The following is an 18,603-nucleotide window of genomic DNA, read 5'->3' as shown; positions in this document are numbered from 1 at the left end:
CGTGGGCTGTCAAACCCCCATCTTGTACTTTGGCCTCCCTCCTGTTCCACCGCACACTTCACCTGCTTCCTGTCGATGCTGAAGATGTCACAGAACGCATCTTTCGAGGAGGGAAATGACACGCTTCCGCCTCTGAGTTACAGGAGTCTTCCTTGTAGTTTACTCATGACAAGTCATGCGGTAATCGGGGGACACACTTCACCGTAAGACCAAAAAACTCAGAAAAGGCGTTTCTCAAAAAATAGCACAGTTCAGCCAATTACAAAGTGAAAACCACTCTATAGATTTCATTGTTTTTTATTCGGGGAAGTACCGTGGCTGTAATAGAAGGCTCTGATGACCCATGAATTAACAACAAATAAATGGCAAAGCTATTCGTGCCTCCTCTGAAGATCCGATGTGCGGTTCATACTGATCAATCAAAGCAATTAATTGTTTTAACTCGTTATCGTTACCTTTATCTTCTGACACAACACAACCCAAAGAACTCATCAAAGCTATCAGATTATCACATTGACATTTTTACCATATTTAATTAAAATTGAATCCATCGACAAGCACTGTGTAATGGTGTGAACATGACCCTTGAGATTAATGAATTAATACCATTTTAACTGATTTAGGTTCTCCAAAATTGATTTCTCGCGGAGAATTAATGAATTGCATCTATTATATAGTGGGTAAATCACAGCGGCGAGATCTTTAATTTTACACAAAGTGGATGGATATCCAATTTCCAAAAGATGTCATTCACACACAAAAAGACAAATATTCCAGTGAGAAATGACTGATTGAGACCTTAAACTAGTTAAGCGGAAGTCGTCTGTCTTCTGGATGAGAACATACAATTTCAAGGTACAAATGCAGAATCCTATTATCAATTACGAAAAAAACCGCAATATTTATTTTCCAATACTATCCAGAACCTCAAAGATCTCTGGCTCTGATTAAGCAGTAAGGCTGCATAAAAACAATTAACTTGGGTTAGTTCTGGCCTGTGTCCAGAATGGCTTTGTAAAGTCGTGCTAATGTCTGAGGACAGCCATGTTAAAAGAATCCAAACAAACAAAAGTTCGAGGAAACCCGATACCCATTCTGTTTACCATCTGCATTTTTCCGGCAATCCCTCAGCGAGGCCAATTGCGGTCGCAGCTTGCTGGAAACAGAGACGTCGCCACCGCTATCGAGAATGCTTTTCTTCATTGGATGCACTGCGAATGATAGGAGTTCAAAAGCTTCAGCGAAGGCCCAACAGCCACAGATAGCAAATACCGTTGACATGAGAAGAGAGTGACTTTTTTTGAAGGATTATTTGAGATTTGACCTTCCAAAGGCACGTTGCGGTCGCAGTGGTGGATAGAGAATTAACAGTTTTAAAAATATGATGCCACTCTATTTTTACCGGGTATTCAGGGTGATTTGGTCTGAGTATTACAGGCAAGACTAAGAATACCCTTTCTCTATGTGTCATAGTAAAAATAAAAACAAGAACCAAAATGATGAGCATGTGTTTCGAACACATCTCTACTCGCGGTAAAAGGATAAAGAAGAACCAAACTACTGTGAGGAAGGCGTGCGCAGGTGGGAAAATCTGGGTACGACAGGGTGAGAATGGGTTTTCGCTCGTTGTCGTTTGGCAGGCTCAGCCCGGCGGCAGACACATATAGCCGCTCCTAATATATATGCGTCTGGCCCCACAATGCGGATGGGCTCGGCGCTCGCTGCGTCGGGTCTGCTTGGTATGCGCATAGCGCCCCACTGGTTCTGCTGTTGCTGGGGGCTCTTCGCCGCAACCGCTGCCTGATTAGCTGTGATCGGCCTCGGCCAAGGCTAGAAATAAAACAAACAAACAAATAAATAAATAAATACGCATAATCTGCGTGTGGCAGGGAGGGGTGGCGGGGACAGCGATTGTGTTGAGGCTGCATTTTCTATTACGCTTCTGCAGAACGGCTCAGGTGAAATTACGTTTTGTTGGACAAATTTCATCAAGGAGAAAAAAACGAGAGTTTTCTTTCAAGGCCTGATTTCTTTTATGTCTACATACGTTTTTAAAAGCAGGACCTAGAGTAAAATTTGCTGTCATAAATCAGAAACTTAGACATCAGAGAATTGGAAACAGAAAATTATGTTAGGTTTTGTTCTAAATTTACATCACGAAGTTTTTCTATACGCACCCGGTAATGAAGAGGCAACGTGGCAAATAAGTTACACCTGAAATCAGTTTTACGGTTCGGTCAGTGGTATTTAGATCAAGGATTTTCATGCTTGATCGATTATGAAATACAAAGAAAATGTCAGTATTACTCATAATATTTAATATATTGCGCTTTATAATATAAACACGAATTATATTCTAAATGCCAGGTTACAGCAGAATACAAAAGCATTACAAAATGCTCTCAGAATAATACATACAAAGGATATACATTTAAGTATGTAGCCAGCTCAAAGTATTTAAATTCCAAAGTCTATACTCTGCCACAGTTGGAACATCATTTGGATATGTGCCGGATGAACGTTAATACATTAAAATAAGCTATTTTGTGTTTCCCACAATGCACAGCATTGATGCTGAAAAAACTGCAGAAACATAAACATACTGCTGTATATTGATGCATATGAAACTAGTTGTTTCCTTGCAAACTGAAACAGATGCTAACTTGGAGTTTCAAGCTAATAATTAAAAATCAAGAGCAAATATACAGGTTAGATGTATTAGATACATATATGTGAAACTAACCGGTCAACTTTTTTAAAAGGTTTACCAGAGCTTTCTGTACATATATATATATATATATATATATATATATATATGTACAGAAATATATATATATATATATATATATATATATGGCATTAAAAAGTCTGGCCAATGACATCATAGATATATTGCACATCTTTATATGCATTTGTATGAAGCAGTTCCGACAAAACCATGAGAATTAGTAAGTAATATCTACATTATAGTGTTTTACACTATTGTAATAAGCACCAAGAGATGAGATTGTATAGCTGCACACGATAAAAAAAAAACAACCTCAATTTCAAAAAATTCAAAATATTGATAAAATAAGACAGCATATGATTCGTTGTTGCTTTAATGAATGTTTTGCCTGATGTATACAATAAGGGGATTTATTTTAACATTATAAACTTAAGCAATAAGCAAACCTGTTATACAGCATTGATTTTTTTACTGTTGAAAGTAACACAACACTGATTATGTGTTGATAATTGTGGCAGTCAGTGAATACATGCTGCATATAAAACCTTTTTTTTTTTACTAAGAAAGGCATGTGATACTCTATATTTTGATTTAAAAACGCACAGATGTACTCTTTAAAATGCATAAGATGCATATATTTCAAATAATGTATGACAAAATGTGCTTTGCAATTCTGAACTATTTTAATGTAAACATCAAGTAGGCTAATACTGTTCAGTGAAACTCATGAAAAACTGAATGAGTACAATGCTTTGTTTAGCAGACCCCCACCATTAGAGTCAGGAGACTGTAAGTTTCCCATTTCTTCTAAATGTTATGCTACTGGCATCAGCTTCACTGTATTTTCTTAAATGATTTTGTCAGCGCACAGTAATCATTAGCAGATGTCTAACAGCAAACAACATCTGAACTGCGCTGCGATTGTTACAAATTCCTCATCTGAAACACTTCTCAAAAATTCATTAGTTATGGTTTGGAAATGACTGCACAACATATTGTAAAGTTAATAAAAGAAATGACACTGCGGCATGCAACAGTGTCTCCTGCTGTGCAAGTGAAGTTGCACTGCAGTAACTGCAAAGTCTCTTCCAGTCAGACCACAAAGAGAAAAGTATTTTATTAGCAGCAACACAGATGGAATTTTGCGCATTACTACATATCGATATGCACAAATGCTAGGAATCTGATATGGAAGGAAAAGGACTAAACTAGAACTATTCTGAGAAAAAAATACAGGAATGCGCAATCCATTAGAGCCAGGTCTAGCTTCCATCTGCAGATACTTTCCATCTCATTTTTCTGAAAAGATGGATACAACCGAAACTATATTTAAAAGTGGTCTGAAGACTAGCTGAGGCATGCTAAGGCTAAGGCTAGCTGGAGGAAGTCGATCTTCTCTCCAGTCTGCTCCATGCTCTCTCTCTTTGTCTCCCTGCCGTCGTGCCAGCCTCCCCGTCCGCTCCACCCTCAAAAAATGGCCGATGTCCGAGACGCCCGTGCCCTCCGCCCGGGTCCCGAGAGCCTAGCCCGTGATTTTTCGTTCACAGAGCTCACGAGTTAGGGTCTCAGGGAACAGGTGGAGTACCCGCCCTGTGTCCCGCGCTGGCCAGGCAAGGCGAGTGATGCGGGGCGGGCGGAGCGGCGTTGTCCTACGCGCCGCCGCCATCGCCCGCTCCTGCGCCGAGCTCGCACCGGCGACCGCTCGCTCAGCCTGCCACCCGCATCTGGCTGCTGGCTCGGGCCACGCCACGTCTGGATCCATCTCCCAGCACTCACCCCTGTGCTGTGGAAGGAGAGAGAGGGAAAAATACTGTCATCTCTCGGTCCCCCTTTTTTCTTCAGGCGGATTTTCCCTGCACACAAGAGAATCCCTGTAAGACGTTAAACATATCTGCTGAACACTCGTGCGGACACACATGGACAGACGCGCACGCACACATGCACACGCACACACACACACACACACACACACACGCTCATCCTTTCTGTAAAACAAACGAAAAAAGGAAAGAAAAAGAATCGAGAGGGGCGAAAAAAGGAACGGAGACGAAGAAGCAGGCTCATTACGGATTTTCAGAGTTTTTTATTTTTCCGTCGAAGAGGCAGGGATGGAGAAAGTCGGCTGCACCTCCTGCACAGTGCGAAGCAGCCTTTGTGTTCGCGAAGGAAAGCCCCCCGGTCGGACGGTCAGTCCTTCCTCTTTGTCCTCAAAGCGACTGCAGGTCATCAGTCCACGTCTCTCACGCTCAGAGCGCCCCCCCCCCCACGTCCCGCAGCGAACCCCCCCATCCGCCCCCGTCCCTGTGGGACGCGCTGACCGTTGAAGTTGCTGGCCTCTGTCTGTGTGTTTCAGACAGCAGGCTATGAGGGGGACGCTTCGAGATGGACGCCTTCTCCCCCTCTCTTGCCTCCCAGAGATCGTCACCATCTTGATGATAATCATATCAAAAAAACGAAAGAACAGAGGTGCGGCATCTGCGTCTGCCTCACGTTTCCGCAGCAAGAACACCGACAGCAAACCGGCAACTTCGGAGCATAGAAGGGGAAAAAAACACAACAACACAATAGAGAACTGCCGTCTCCAGCACGGCTTTAATCTTAGAGCATCATACAGCGCGCCCCACCCCCGCCCCCACCCCGCACCCCCACCCAGACGGAGCCACGCTCGGCACAGCCGGAGAAATAAGTTGTCATTGCGGCGGCGGGAGCAGCAGCTAGGGAGAGCAACGCAGCTCCCCGGCACCGCACCTCCAGCTTTCATTTCTGCTCGCCACCGGTGCACTTTTCCGTGCCTGGATGGCTGCATCGAACAAAAGGAGAAAATGGACATTTTGTTTCGCGCCACGGATGTTTTGAGCTGTCTGGACGCTGCTCCCTTCACCTCCTTACTGCTCTCCTGACCGCTAACCCTCCCCCTACTACTCCTCCTACTCTGTGACCTCCGGCGGGGGGAAAAAGGTGACCCGCCAGGATATCAGGAAGAGTGTCATCAAGTCAGCGCTACAGACTGAGAAACCTTCTTGTTCATCTTTAACGGAGCGTCAGATTGGGAGGTGTCGAGCAGCAGCGGTGCTTGCTGATTCAGAGCCAGGTGGGGGGGGGTGTCTGTTGCTGGTGGTGTGTGGGGTGGGGGGATTAGGCGTGACCCTCTCTCTCCTAGTCTCATCATCAGCTCTATCGCACTGTCTGCCACTGGGACTTCGAGATGAGCCTGCATTCCCTCCCTCCCCTCCATCCCCACCGTAAGAGATGACAACATGCAAGGACACGAGACGGACTCCACGGCCCCCGCCGTGGTGCTGCCCGTCTCTGCAGAGAGAGTACAACGGCAAAGTGTCGCAGTGAATCTGAGTATGGCGCCTCCCCCCGCTGCACGTCTCCCAGTACCGACCTGACGCACACCCGGCGTCTTTTCGCATCTTCATACGTCACCTGGAACAGCGCGCAAAAGTAACAGTGCCGAAAGCTTCACTTACACATGTTCAGCGTAACAAACAAACCTGTCAGTGTGAGCTGAAACAAAAGGACCCACTGTGGGTCAATATCTGTACCTGCGCTGCCTCTGTCAACACCATGTCACATTTCAGACTGGTGGCATTCCCTAAAGTTTGCAATGACTGCTGCACAATTCATCAGGTCTTGTAAAGCTTTGAAATGTTAACCAATCAAATGACTTCTGCAGTAACAAGAAAACTGATTTTCTTCAGAATATCTAATAAGGATCAATCTGCATGCTAAAATAAGTGTACATGTGACTGATAACACAGACTGATCGACATGTCGCTGTTAACACAGACTGGTTTTACTTGGTATCAGAGACACCCTTTATTCACCTGGGAAAGAAAAGAAGTACAGTAAGTACAGCACCGTTCAGAACATGACAAACCTTGGCATTCAGAAACATTACAAACCACCCAGACATCATAATAAATTAGCCATTACCCTTCATTATATGAAAAGGGATACCATAAATGTAATTATAGAACATTAAATCACTAAGATACCATTTAGTGTACTTTAGGCACACATTTCTTTAGGAGAACACACTGCCACCTATACTCTATGGTCAAGTCAGCCCCATCTATCAGAATCTCCCCCACCAGTGTGCTGAAGGTTTCTTTATCTGGCTGCAGTTGGGCCTCTCATGGCCCAGGCTCAATTCCCTGACCTCTGACCTGTCACCCACAATGGCATAGGCATATTAGTGTCGTGACCCAGCCGTGATTGTGAGATGGATGGGAGTGGAAGCACCACCTTTTTACCTCAAAATTCAAGGAGCGTGCCTCATTTTTCAAACAGCACCAAACAGAACAGTACAAACGACAACAAAGGATGTGAAGTTTTTCTGTTGTTTGTTTTTACGGTTTCATGTCAGGACCCGTCAGTTACAACCAGGTTCAAGTCCACCAATTCTTGGACTGTGCCAGGGACGGGAAGGGCGGAGTTTTTCAACACAACAGGGATATCATCCCAAATGAAATCAATATGGTCTGTAAACTAGCAACTATAATCAATCAACTCTATTATGGCTGTCAGGATGTCTGGAGTGCAGTCACCCCCCCTCCCCACTAACCCTGCTTGCTCCCCCCTTTCCACCAGGCCCTTTGATATGGCAGTGACGTTGGCATAAAGCTACAGCCACATATAGCCACATATAGCTGGAAAACACATACTTTAACCAGCTAACTGGTTCTATCTCACAGAAAACCATAGTGCTTATGTAACTGGCTCCACTGTTGTACTTCTCTAATCTGGCATTTGTTCAATTATTTCTTAAAAAAAAAAAAAAAATCACAGTGTCACATTTAACAAAAGTGTATTATTTATTAATATAAAAATGTTTTAGCTATTATGTGGTTGTGAGTCACACTTTGTCTTTTTATAACATTGAGAAAATACTGTACGCATTTATAAATACAAATGGCAGGTATTATTTTTGACCTGTTTACTACATTAGTTATTTAGATAACAGCTCCAGTTGCATTTGTTAACCTTCTCTGAGAAACATGATACCGCTGCCTTTACTTGCAGCAGAAGACATGCTGTTGAGGTCTTACACATTTAACTTTGAGTCTATCCCTCCTACCAACATGTTATCTCGCTGTGACAAAAATATCATTCCTGACAAGCATCTGCCTGCAACACACAATCAGTCAGAATAAGCTGTCATCAAACTGTGCCCAAATGCCGAATCCTGATGCTCCTTCTATGAAACATTAGCTGAAAGCCGGGCAGGGAATCACTAAACCTCCTAGATGCGGGCCCCTCCGAAGCCACGTGCCTCGCCTGCAGTCAGCCGACACGGGACAGAGCGCTACCCCCTTTACAGGCAACTCATCAAGAACCAAGTAGAGACTGTGAAAAACACACCCTGGTTGTTGTCCTGAAAGACTATAACTTTCGTGTGGATGCCAACAACTAAACTGCTTTTTGAACTGGAACAGTCCTGCAAACATCAACCATGTAAATTCAGTGTTGCTTTTATCATCAGATAAGTAGAAATACTCACCGACTAAGAAGAGTGAAATGTGTAAAAGGTCTACCATAGCTTGCAAGGAAAATAGAGAAAGAAAATAGAACAATGTAAATAGTGAAACCAATCTCTTGCATGTCAGTATGTGGCGCTGATCGAAACAAACTGTACTGTGGTGATGTTTGTTTCTTAGTTGGTAACAGCTGAATGCATTAACAACCAGCATCCAAACAGTATATTCACATAAGACCCAAAGCTCTTAACTGTGTCGAAAGGCAGTTTACAGACGTACAACACAGAGAAACCACAGAACCCAAAGACTCACAGGCAGGGATTCGGATTCAAATGACAGCGCTGTGTGTGTGTGGGTCGGGGGGGGGGGGGGGGGGGTGGGGCATTATGACAATCCTGGAGTCTCGCGTGAGATGGACCACCCTGTCCTCTTCCCAATCAATGACATTGATTCCTCCCCTGGGGTGAAAGGGCATGGATGCATCGATCTGAGAAAGTGGCTGACACAGCAAGCAGAGGACCAGCGCCAGACAGATCAATGACACCTCTGTCCTGGTGTGTGTGTGTGTGTGTGTGTGTGTGAGTGTGTGTGTGTGTGTGTGTGTGTGTGTGTGTGTGTGTGTGTGTGTGTACATATGTATAAATAAACAACTAAATAAATAAATGTGAGAGTGTGTATACATACACTAGTCACAAACACACAAACTATTCACAGAGACATATTATACACAGACGATGCACAGGACATAAATCTGTTTTATTGCATGTTTATCCACAACTGAACTAAACTTCCTGTGGCAGACAGATTCTCTTTGGAGGTTCTGTGTTCAGGGGGCATTTCTAATGAAGATGAATTTGGGACAGATACAGACAGCAGAAAACTGGACCATGGAATCTGCATTAGGCACACCATGGAAAATCAGCACTTTCATATAGTTAAAAACAAACATCTGCATTGTAACATCTACATGGAGATGTGAACATAAGCTTGTACTCATCAGGAAAAAACAGACAATAAAGGAGATGGAGAATATCTTCAATTCACAGTTTGCTGCAAAACATAAAACAATGACGGCAAACATTAAAGCACAATAAAGGAAAAATAAAAATCATTATTCTGCAGTGTAAGGGAGCCATTAATACCATTAGCATGACAGTAACCATTTAATATTCTCACTGCCAATATATATAAATAAATAAATAAATAAAATCATAACGCACAGACAGCAATGATGCAACATCAGAGGGTTTACGATATAATGTAGATGAAACCATTCTCACCTGTGCACACCACATAAGAATCATTTTTCAGACTTTTCTGAAACCAAAAACAGTCAAGAGAGGAACAGAAATAGTAAGTAACATTTTATTATTCCTATAATGATGCAAGCAGAAGAAAAAAATAGGAAAATAATTACGCTCAACACGCTGCTCAGCTTTCGGCAAAGCCAAACAAAAGAGTCCTCTTTCTCCCAGTCTAATCTGGTCATTTATTTTTTCAAGCATCACATAAATTGAAACACAGCTGCAACCAATGAGTTGGAGCCCCGCCTTCCCGCCAGCTGGATGGATTTATGCTGAACCAGCAACATTTTTAACATTGTTCGCTTCAGTATATGTGGAAGAACCCATTTGGGATCTACAGTGAAATTTGAAAAAGTAAAAAAGCTCTTGAAATAAAATGAAACAATAGGGTAGTTTGGTGAATTCTCAAAGGCAGAGGGGGTCCTTGACCTGGGAAACATGACGAGATTCTTCAGGGTAGGTCCACATTCAGCAATGAACTTCCACAATAAAACCCGCAATTAACCCTTTATTGCAAGCTTACATACGTTATGGTCTCTCTCAAGGCTTGGCAGCCCTCCCTGGGTCTGTTCCCTAATGATTTTTTTTATTGGTTTCGACAGACACTAAAACCCCAGAACTCAAACCGAAACAAGATACAACGGATCACCATGTCGCCGGCAGAATAATTTAGCAACAAGCAACTGTTGTCGAGGGCACGGTTTGTTTTATTATGAAACCAACTCAGATCCGATGATTTTACCGGTCCTGTTCATCATTTGCTGCCTCACAATGACAACTGATGCGTTTGCAGAGAACCACTGATTCCCACAGCAAGTGAACATGCCATCGAGAGCTCGGCAGTAAATGGTAACCCTTTGTGGCGTTGCATGGTAACCACTGGACGAAGTACAGAGACAACCTGCTGACTTTATAACAGACAAACTAAATCTAAGGCTGGCGAGGAAGGGATTTGTTGCTTGTGCTTTAAGAGTGTGGGGTGGAACATCTTGCCAGCTGACAACACAGATTTTGGTGTGGAGAATAGAACACTGCTGATATTGGATAAAACACTTGTGGACATTACAGTTAATGCCATTAATAACTGTGTAATTGGTCATTTCCTAGCTGACAGTCACTCTTTAATTTTTGTTTAATATTCCCTGCTGTTGGGAGAGTTCAGTGATAAGTCTTTCTTTGGGGTTAAAAGGCCTGTTAGACGATGCTGATATACAGCCCAGAGGGTTTTATAAGGTCTCGAGGGAAATGCCAAATTCCTGGGGCAACTGAGAGAGGAAGAGCACTTCAACAGCAGAACACCATTCCAAAGAGCAACCAGAAAAGCCTCCCCCCTAAGGTTTATGGCACTGAAATTGGAGTTGCAAGCCAAAAAAAGAACAAAGTCAACAGGCCTAAATCACTCAGGACTATTTGGTGTCACTTTCCATAAACACGTTACAGAGAAAAATCACTGACGGAAGTGAAATGCGTGGCTTTGTGGCTGCAATCAGTATCTACTGTACACAAGGGAATCGGCTCCCCCTTGCCGCCACTGCCTCCTCCAATAAAATATCATGTCTTCATCTCATTGGTCAAAGTGACAGACCAGATCCGTTGCTGCTCTTTCCTTTCTGTTCTTTGGAGGTTTTAAGGACTCGCTTTACAAGTTGTGGCAAAGAGCCAACTCCACCACCCCAGCCCCCCAAGGCACCCGTCAGCTGGCAAAACCTGCCTGCATTAAACAGAGATTTCAGTAGTTTATCCTGCAAAGACTCTTTAAGTGTCCCGGACTGGAATGGGGGAGTTGTAGTCAATCATGACCAGTGCTTGAAAGCGCATCACAAATCCAAGTATTCTTGCTTGCTTTAAAGAGACTGCAAGACTTGCCACTCTAAAAATGACTAGTTTCACATTCCATAGTCTGTGTATGCAGTGTTGCTCATTTTGCATCCATCCCAATACAGAACATCACTATTACCTCATGGCATCACGGAATAAAGGCATGATTGAAGTTTATATGACTTTTGTGTAGTGCTAAAGGAGGAAGACTAACAAAGGCAAAAAAAAAGACTGACAAACTGACAATAATAAGAGCTTCTATGCAATAACTTCTTGTGCACAAGGAGGATAGCTGCTAAATAAAATCAATGACAAAATGTATTACAGATAGAGTATTATTGATGCATTTAATATTTGTTATGAGATTCTGTAACTTTCCTATTTCCTATGGGCTGTATAAAAAAAGTTACAAAGAACAACATACAAACCACCAAAAACCACTAAAATATACATACAGTCAAAACTAAAATATTAAGTAAATGGATAAATGTAACATGCTTTAAAATGAATATAACCATTATGCTGACACTTTTATTTGAAGCAACTTAGAATCTTAAGCTGCTTACAATGATTTACCCTTTTAGACAGCTGGGTAATTTTTACTAGAGCAATTCAGGGTTAAGTACCTTGCTCAAGGGTACTACAGCAGGAGGTGGAATTTGAAACTAGGCCTTTTGAGTGAAAGGCAGCAACACTAACCACTATGCTACCTGTTCTCGGAAGAGAGAATTTCAGATGAGTCTGACTGGATACTGAAATAATACAGAAAGAAACAATGACAAATGAATGTGCATGTAACATAATTCTTGTTGAATCTAAGAAATACACAAAAATTTATGCTTAATATAAATTCACTTTTTATCGTAGCGCTAGGACATGTAGCTTTCGAATTTATAAAACAACTCCTTATATTAAAGTGGGCAAAATGAAACTTGCCTGTGTCTTACTGTAAGTGACACTTAAACAAGGCTACAAGAGAAGGATGAATTTAAAATGCAAAAAAAGTAAAACAAAGAGAAATCCACATTTTTTGTTCTGAAGTTTGACCAGATGTTATGGCTGATATTAAAAAGTGTACAGGTCCCAAGTCAAAATCAAATACCAGCCCATGAGACGTTTCAGCAGCAACTGTAAAGAGTCCATTCATTGTGTTCTTACAGCCATCCCTAGTAAAATCAATGCTAGCAAACTGCAGCAAAAGTAAAGGAACAGTACATCTTAGAAATGCAGGCTTTAAATCTCATCATTAAAATCTGGCACTGCTTTTTCCCCCAAATATAGATCACTGCAATGTAGCATGCACCCAAAATGCGACTTTATTTTTGCAGGGATCAAACGAGCTGACAGCTTCTCAGCGTACCATTTAACAAGTGTTATTTTGGGTTTATATACCGATTCACTCCTGTCAGTCTGAACAGAATTAAAATGATAACAGTGGACCCCAAAATCTACATTATTTCAACATTATACTAATTGGGGAAGTTTGTTCATTGCTTTGCTGGCAGCAAAAAGCAATTAGAGAGACCTACCTCAAGGCTTTTTAACCACAAAAGAGAGGAAATTCTGTGAAGTCCAAATGGTTGCTCACTGATGTAAAGAGGGAGGATTGTACTTGCTGTTCACAGGTGATTGGACAGCACGTAGAATTACCCACCAAACTGAATTCCAGTGTTCCTGCTGGTCTCACTCAAAGCGAATGAATCACATAAGTCTTACAGGAGACGTGAATGAAGCCCAAGGAACAGCAGAGTAGGGGGGATAATAATTCTGAGCAAGCTTTCCGTTAACTGTTAATCATTTCTGAATAGTGATGATCTCCTGTTTTCACACATATAAGCCACCACACACTGAAAATTTTGCACACCCAGCACGGCTTTACAGTTCATAAGATTCAGGAAATGAGTACTAGAGCTGCTGGAGCAAAATTTGGAAATATAAATTACTGCAGTCAGCGAGGTGCTCCGCACCTAAAGATCATTCAGTTGTTTATGTTTCCCTTACATTACATGGAGTAACCAACACCTGCTTATGAACAGTCTGTACAGGAAAATCACGACTCTTTAAAGAGGATCTGGTCTTTGAAAATGAATGGTTTATATTTACCACACATTTACCGAAAGTGCAAAATAGGTACACGGGTGCACCTAATTTCAGAGGACATAATCCAGCGGCAGCATATCATTTCCAATCAAGCAATGCGGTGAATAATGCTTTTGTGACACCCAAGCAGCATGCAGATTGCTCCCTGAGCAAAGCCAAGCTAGTTTACAATCTCACTGATTAAAACAACGGAAGTCTGAAGTCACAGCCACAAATATGAACTGAGATCCCCTCATATTTCCCAGAAATTACTTTATTAACTTTCAGCAGACGAATATGATCAAGACAAGGCTGCTTGCAAAGGAAAGTTGCAATCGTTTTGAATACCCTGACAAATTCTTTCTCCACAAGCGTCTGCCTCAAGACTGCCGAGTTAATATGTGTACTGCAAAAATTTGCCTTTGGTTTAATAGGCCGTGTTGCTTGATGACTTGAGTGTACTCCAAGGAAAGCTAGAAGGTTGTACAGTTAACTCCCAGGGTGTGATTCTAAACCATACAACCTACTACCTCAACCCGGATGCACACAGCTTCTGGAGCAAGGTCTTCTTCTGATCTTCAGTGCAGAAAACAATGTTGTTTCCCAGTGTGAAATTCCAACACCAGTGAAATTGTCCACATCGAGCTGGCTAACACAGTGACTTCAAATACATAACGTAACTGACAAACAAGTCAATAAAACAAAATATTAAAAAACTAAAAAAGAAGCATGGAATTTAATTTTTATCACATTATCAAGAACGCAACTATGTTAAACTTGACTTACGATGTGTTTTCCGTATGAGAAAGCATATATACAAAAATCTGAGTATACTGGTTTAGACAAGTCAACTTTTTAATGTCATTTTCAGTTATTTAAAGGATTCAAATAAATGCGCTAAGCCTCTCCCTGTTCATAGACAAAAAACGCAGAATGGCATCCTTGTATTCCTGCTGTACCAAACGAGTCCTGGATGGCACGATCAGACACAGTGCTGAAACATCTGGTTCAGCACTTCAGAAACACTGTCCAAAGAATTTCCAACCCCTAGCATACGTTTTACAGCATTAAACCACAAGGAGGATTTTACCAGAAGCCCCCCACAGCACACTAATAAAAATTCCCAAAAAAAGAGACTCCCCACTGCCTCGTACACAGAGAGAACTATGTAAAAGAAAACTGAAAAAGTTCAATAAAGGGTTGCAGAACATCAGAACTATGAGATCCAGGTCTTGCTATTCAGAAGTGGAGGAGCCTGCTATTGTCCAGTAATCTTCTGATGAAAATAATGAAACAGGCCGAAAATAATATGCTATCTAAGCGATTTTATTATTTAGAAAGTTCAGATTTAAATTGGAAAGCAGAAGAACGGGGCTCAGGGGTTCTAGGAGTTCTGGCAACAAACGTTGCTATGTGTTCCTTCACTTTAAGCTGGGTTCGCAGGCTTAGATGATTATTGTTTTTTTCTTGTGAGTCCTTATGAATCGCTCTTAATGCCAGTTATTTTTTTATGATTGAATTATTACCAAACATAGCTAAAATACATTAACAAACCAAAAGCTGACCAATCTTGTTTGCAATAAGATGTGGTTTCAGATAACTAAAGCAATATGAAAACTTTAAACCATGATGATTCTTGCTCTGTTTATTTTAATAAAATTACAAATCCAAAAAACCCTCAATGGGTATTTTATTTTCCACAACCACAGTAGCCTAAAAATTACTTTACTGTAACTGGAACTGTAACGCAAACTAGATACAGCTGCAAGTCGGGCATCACACTAATGTACTGTAACCACTTTTAATATAATCTTTTGTCAGCAAATACAGCAAAAATATCTTCATCACAGACTAATCTGTGTATTCACATTTGTGGAGTTGTAAATGACAGGAGATTCTTCATGATTTTTTTTTTTTAATTTATTTGTCAAATGTTTTATGACTTATAATGCCAACTGAAGTATGTCCATGAAGTAGCTTTCAAGGACCAACTATAGTTGCTTTTCTGCAGTTTTTCATGGGAAAGACCAGCAGGTTATTTGAATCACATTAAAAAAAAAAAAAAAAAAAAAAAAAAAAACTTTGGAATAGCACAGCTCTTGGTAAACAACACTCTGGTGCTAAATAAATTTCAACCAAAAACTCTGAGGTGGAAAGAGGTTTATGTCCACAGAGACAGACACCCATAGAAACGAGCTTGCGTGGCTAAAATGACCACAAGATCGGATCTACGGGTTTATGACAAGTGGCTTGTCTTGAAAACCCACCTTTTTCTCCTAAAAAAAACAGAAAAATAATACAAACAACAAAGAATATAAAAAAAAACCTCACTGCTAATGTCATTCACTGGGCTTCAAAATGTACACAATTTTAACAAAAAATAAAAGTATTAAAACAATTAGAGAAATGCAAAAAGCACACTAATTCTCTAGTACCAAGAGCAGAACATGATTATTTATAAAACTGAATGTTACATTACAACATGGCACTTATTGAGTACAGTTCTGAGATTGCTCTCATGTTTCGAAGGAATACGGACAGCACATCACTGGCACATTTCTAGGAATTTATTACAAAAGCTCTGTCAATGCTCCTTAAGTATTAGACGACAAAGGATTATTAAGTGCAAAGTGGACCCTGTTGTTTTTCAAAGCAGACAAGGTTCCACTAAACACTTCCAAGACGTACAACCAGACCAAGATAGAGCAAAATTCCAAAAAAAGGTTTGTGGGTTGCAAGGCTAATCCATCCCAGCATGACAGAAAATGACACTCACACAAATACAAAACTCAGCTCCGAGGCAAAAATGGAAGAGGGCATGTTTGAGTTATAAGTGACCACTTGAATGCTGAGCTCAGTTTGCAGCAGAACTAAATCAATTTTGATGACACACTGCATAACACAGAGCCAAATGTAGACAACTCAACCTTCAAACTTTTGCCTTTGTACAAATGAGAAGAGGATATGAAGTCATGCAACAGTAGAAATGTAAGGAAGACACGCTTATAATGTAGGGTAAAAAGACTTTCAGGTTTTACCTTGTGATCCAGTTCTCTGTAGTTCTGTTTATTCTAGTTCTTCCTCACTGGAAAATAAAATGATGAAGCTTAGTAACACACAGTTGCAAATGTCAAAACTGTTAAACTCCTGATGAAATAATGAAATTAAGAAAAAATTAAGTAGTTTAAAATAGATAAAACCTTACAATATGTTCAGCTGAAGTTTAAAGTTATTTACAATCCAGCAGAACGTGAACTACTACGGTTATTTTGTTATTTCACAGTCAGTTTGTTCATCACATTTATTTTTAAAGAATCATAGAAGCATTTACAGGAAGCTTTTATTATAATTTGCTTCAAATATTTCAAAGACAAAAAACCTTCCGGTGCTCTACAAAGACAGAAAACAGACACTTCTGAAATAAGACGTCAAAATAAAGCCAACAAGGTGTCACAGAATTATTGGCTTTTTCCTGTATTTATTGAGCAATTAATGCTATACATATATATATATATATATATATATATATATATATATATATATATATATATATATATATACACACACACACACACACACATAAATGGTGAAGTAAATATAAAAATACACACACAAAGAAATACAAGACTAAAAGTCATAGTGCAAACAAATTTACTTTGCATCTGAAGATTTCGCTCGGATGTTTCTTAGGAAACTGATAGGCCCTTTCTATCTACTTTTAAAACAAAAAGAACCATAAAAACTTGAACAATTTTTAACACACAGAAAAATAAATAAGGTATTCACCCAAAGCTGAAACTTTTTTTAAAAAAAAAAAAAAACAGCTGTCAAACTCCAGACTCGAAATACAGGCTTTCTTAGAACAGACTCTTTCCAGATATGCTTAAACAGAATTTTTGAACAGTATGCTCTTCAATAAGTATCTTTAATAGATAACAGTTACACCGAAGACACTTTAGTTTTTGATTTTTAACATTTTCACAATCAGTGGGGTTATTAGATTTTTCTTTACTCTTACATACAATGATTAAATGTTTTCATTGGAAAAGATAGAATCGGCACATTACCATAACAAATATTGAATTGCACACATTGGATACATAAAATAATTATAACTTCTTGAATTGGGTAAGAAAAAATACAATTTTTCACTGTGGTAACTATAGTAAAAATCAATCCATAAAAATTTAAAACATATACCTGCAGTGACACTCTTTTCGCCTTTATGAGGGACTTTTTGAAAGTAATACGAAGAGATGCGTGAAGTTGATATGTAACAAAATTTCCGCTTGAAGACAAAAACAAAAATAAACCAAACTTTAAAAAAAACGTATAAAAAGAATACCAAAATTTAAAAACAGGCAATTATTTTCTTGCATCATTTTATAACTGCACTTAGTGATTTGACACAAACCATTTTTGGAACTTTGTTAGCCTTCAGACTCAGAGGATACAGCCACACATGAGCAGTTTTTGCATTTCAGTGGTCAAAACCAAGCAGTACCACACTCATTGATAATGCTGTATGCTCCATTAAATTCCTTTTTTAAATAAAATAAAATAGTATGAAACACCCCTTTTGTTCCACGTTAAAAATAACTGTTGAAATTGAGCAAAGCTGCTGCCCCAGTCCTCATCGTGACTCGGCGCCTCGACGAGCTGGTGGGAGAAATGGGCAAACTCTACAAAGACGGCGGCAATTTTTTGCCAACGGCAAACAGCTACGCGTCTGTGGCTGTGGCAGGCAGCATGCCAGATCGTTTCGGTGTGCCCCGATGAGCTCACGCTCACTTCTGCTACTGGGTTTGCCCTGCACGGTCGCCTGTGCCATGAATCGCCCTCACAACTTTTTGTTTCTTCAGCTTGACAAAAAAGGAGGACAAGAAGAATGCCACTGATTATGGCGAGCCAACTTATAAGGAACACTGCTGTTATTTCCAATTTCTTTCTTTTTTAACTTGTGGTTTAAAGACTAACCTCCCACCTAACCTTTATTTTGCATCTGCAGAGAAGCAGCAGGTTTTATCAGACGAAAAAAGGGACAGAATCCTGGTGTCACGCCAAAGGAAAAAAGGAAGCATAAAAGGCAAAGTTGCGTTTCAGAGCCCAGCTCCTCGCTGAGTCGAGGTGAAGCCTGCGCAGTGAGATCCGCCATTTTCTCAACAAATGCAAGGAAGGAAGGAAAAAA

At 40.5% G+C, this 18,603-nt stretch overlaps 1 long non-coding RNA gene across 1 annotated transcript in view; it reads right to left on the bottom strand.

The window, feature by feature from the left end:
- Positions 1-2,874: 2,874 nt before the first annotated feature.
- Positions 2,875-18,603, bottom strand: part of LOC108932459 (uncharacterized) — a 62,936-nt gene continuing 47,207 nt past the window's right edge. The window contains exons 2-3 of the long non-coding RNA XR_001965998.2: positions 16,454-16,500; positions 2,875-4,511 (exon numbers count right to left, since the gene is read on the bottom strand). This is a non-coding gene — a long non-coding RNA (uncharacterized LOC108932459). The remainder of the gene's footprint in view (positions 4,512-16,453; positions 16,501-18,603) is intronic.

The sequence above is a fragment of the Scleropages formosus genome, chromosome 10 (genome assembly GCF_900964775.1).
Source record: "Scleropages formosus chromosome 10, fSclFor1.1, whole genome shotgun sequence".
NCBI lineage: Eukaryota > Metazoa > Chordata > Actinopteri > Osteoglossiformes > Osteoglossidae > Scleropages > Scleropages formosus.
Note: the sequence above shows the minus strand (reverse complement) of the source record. Positions and strands in the feature narration are given on the sequence as shown.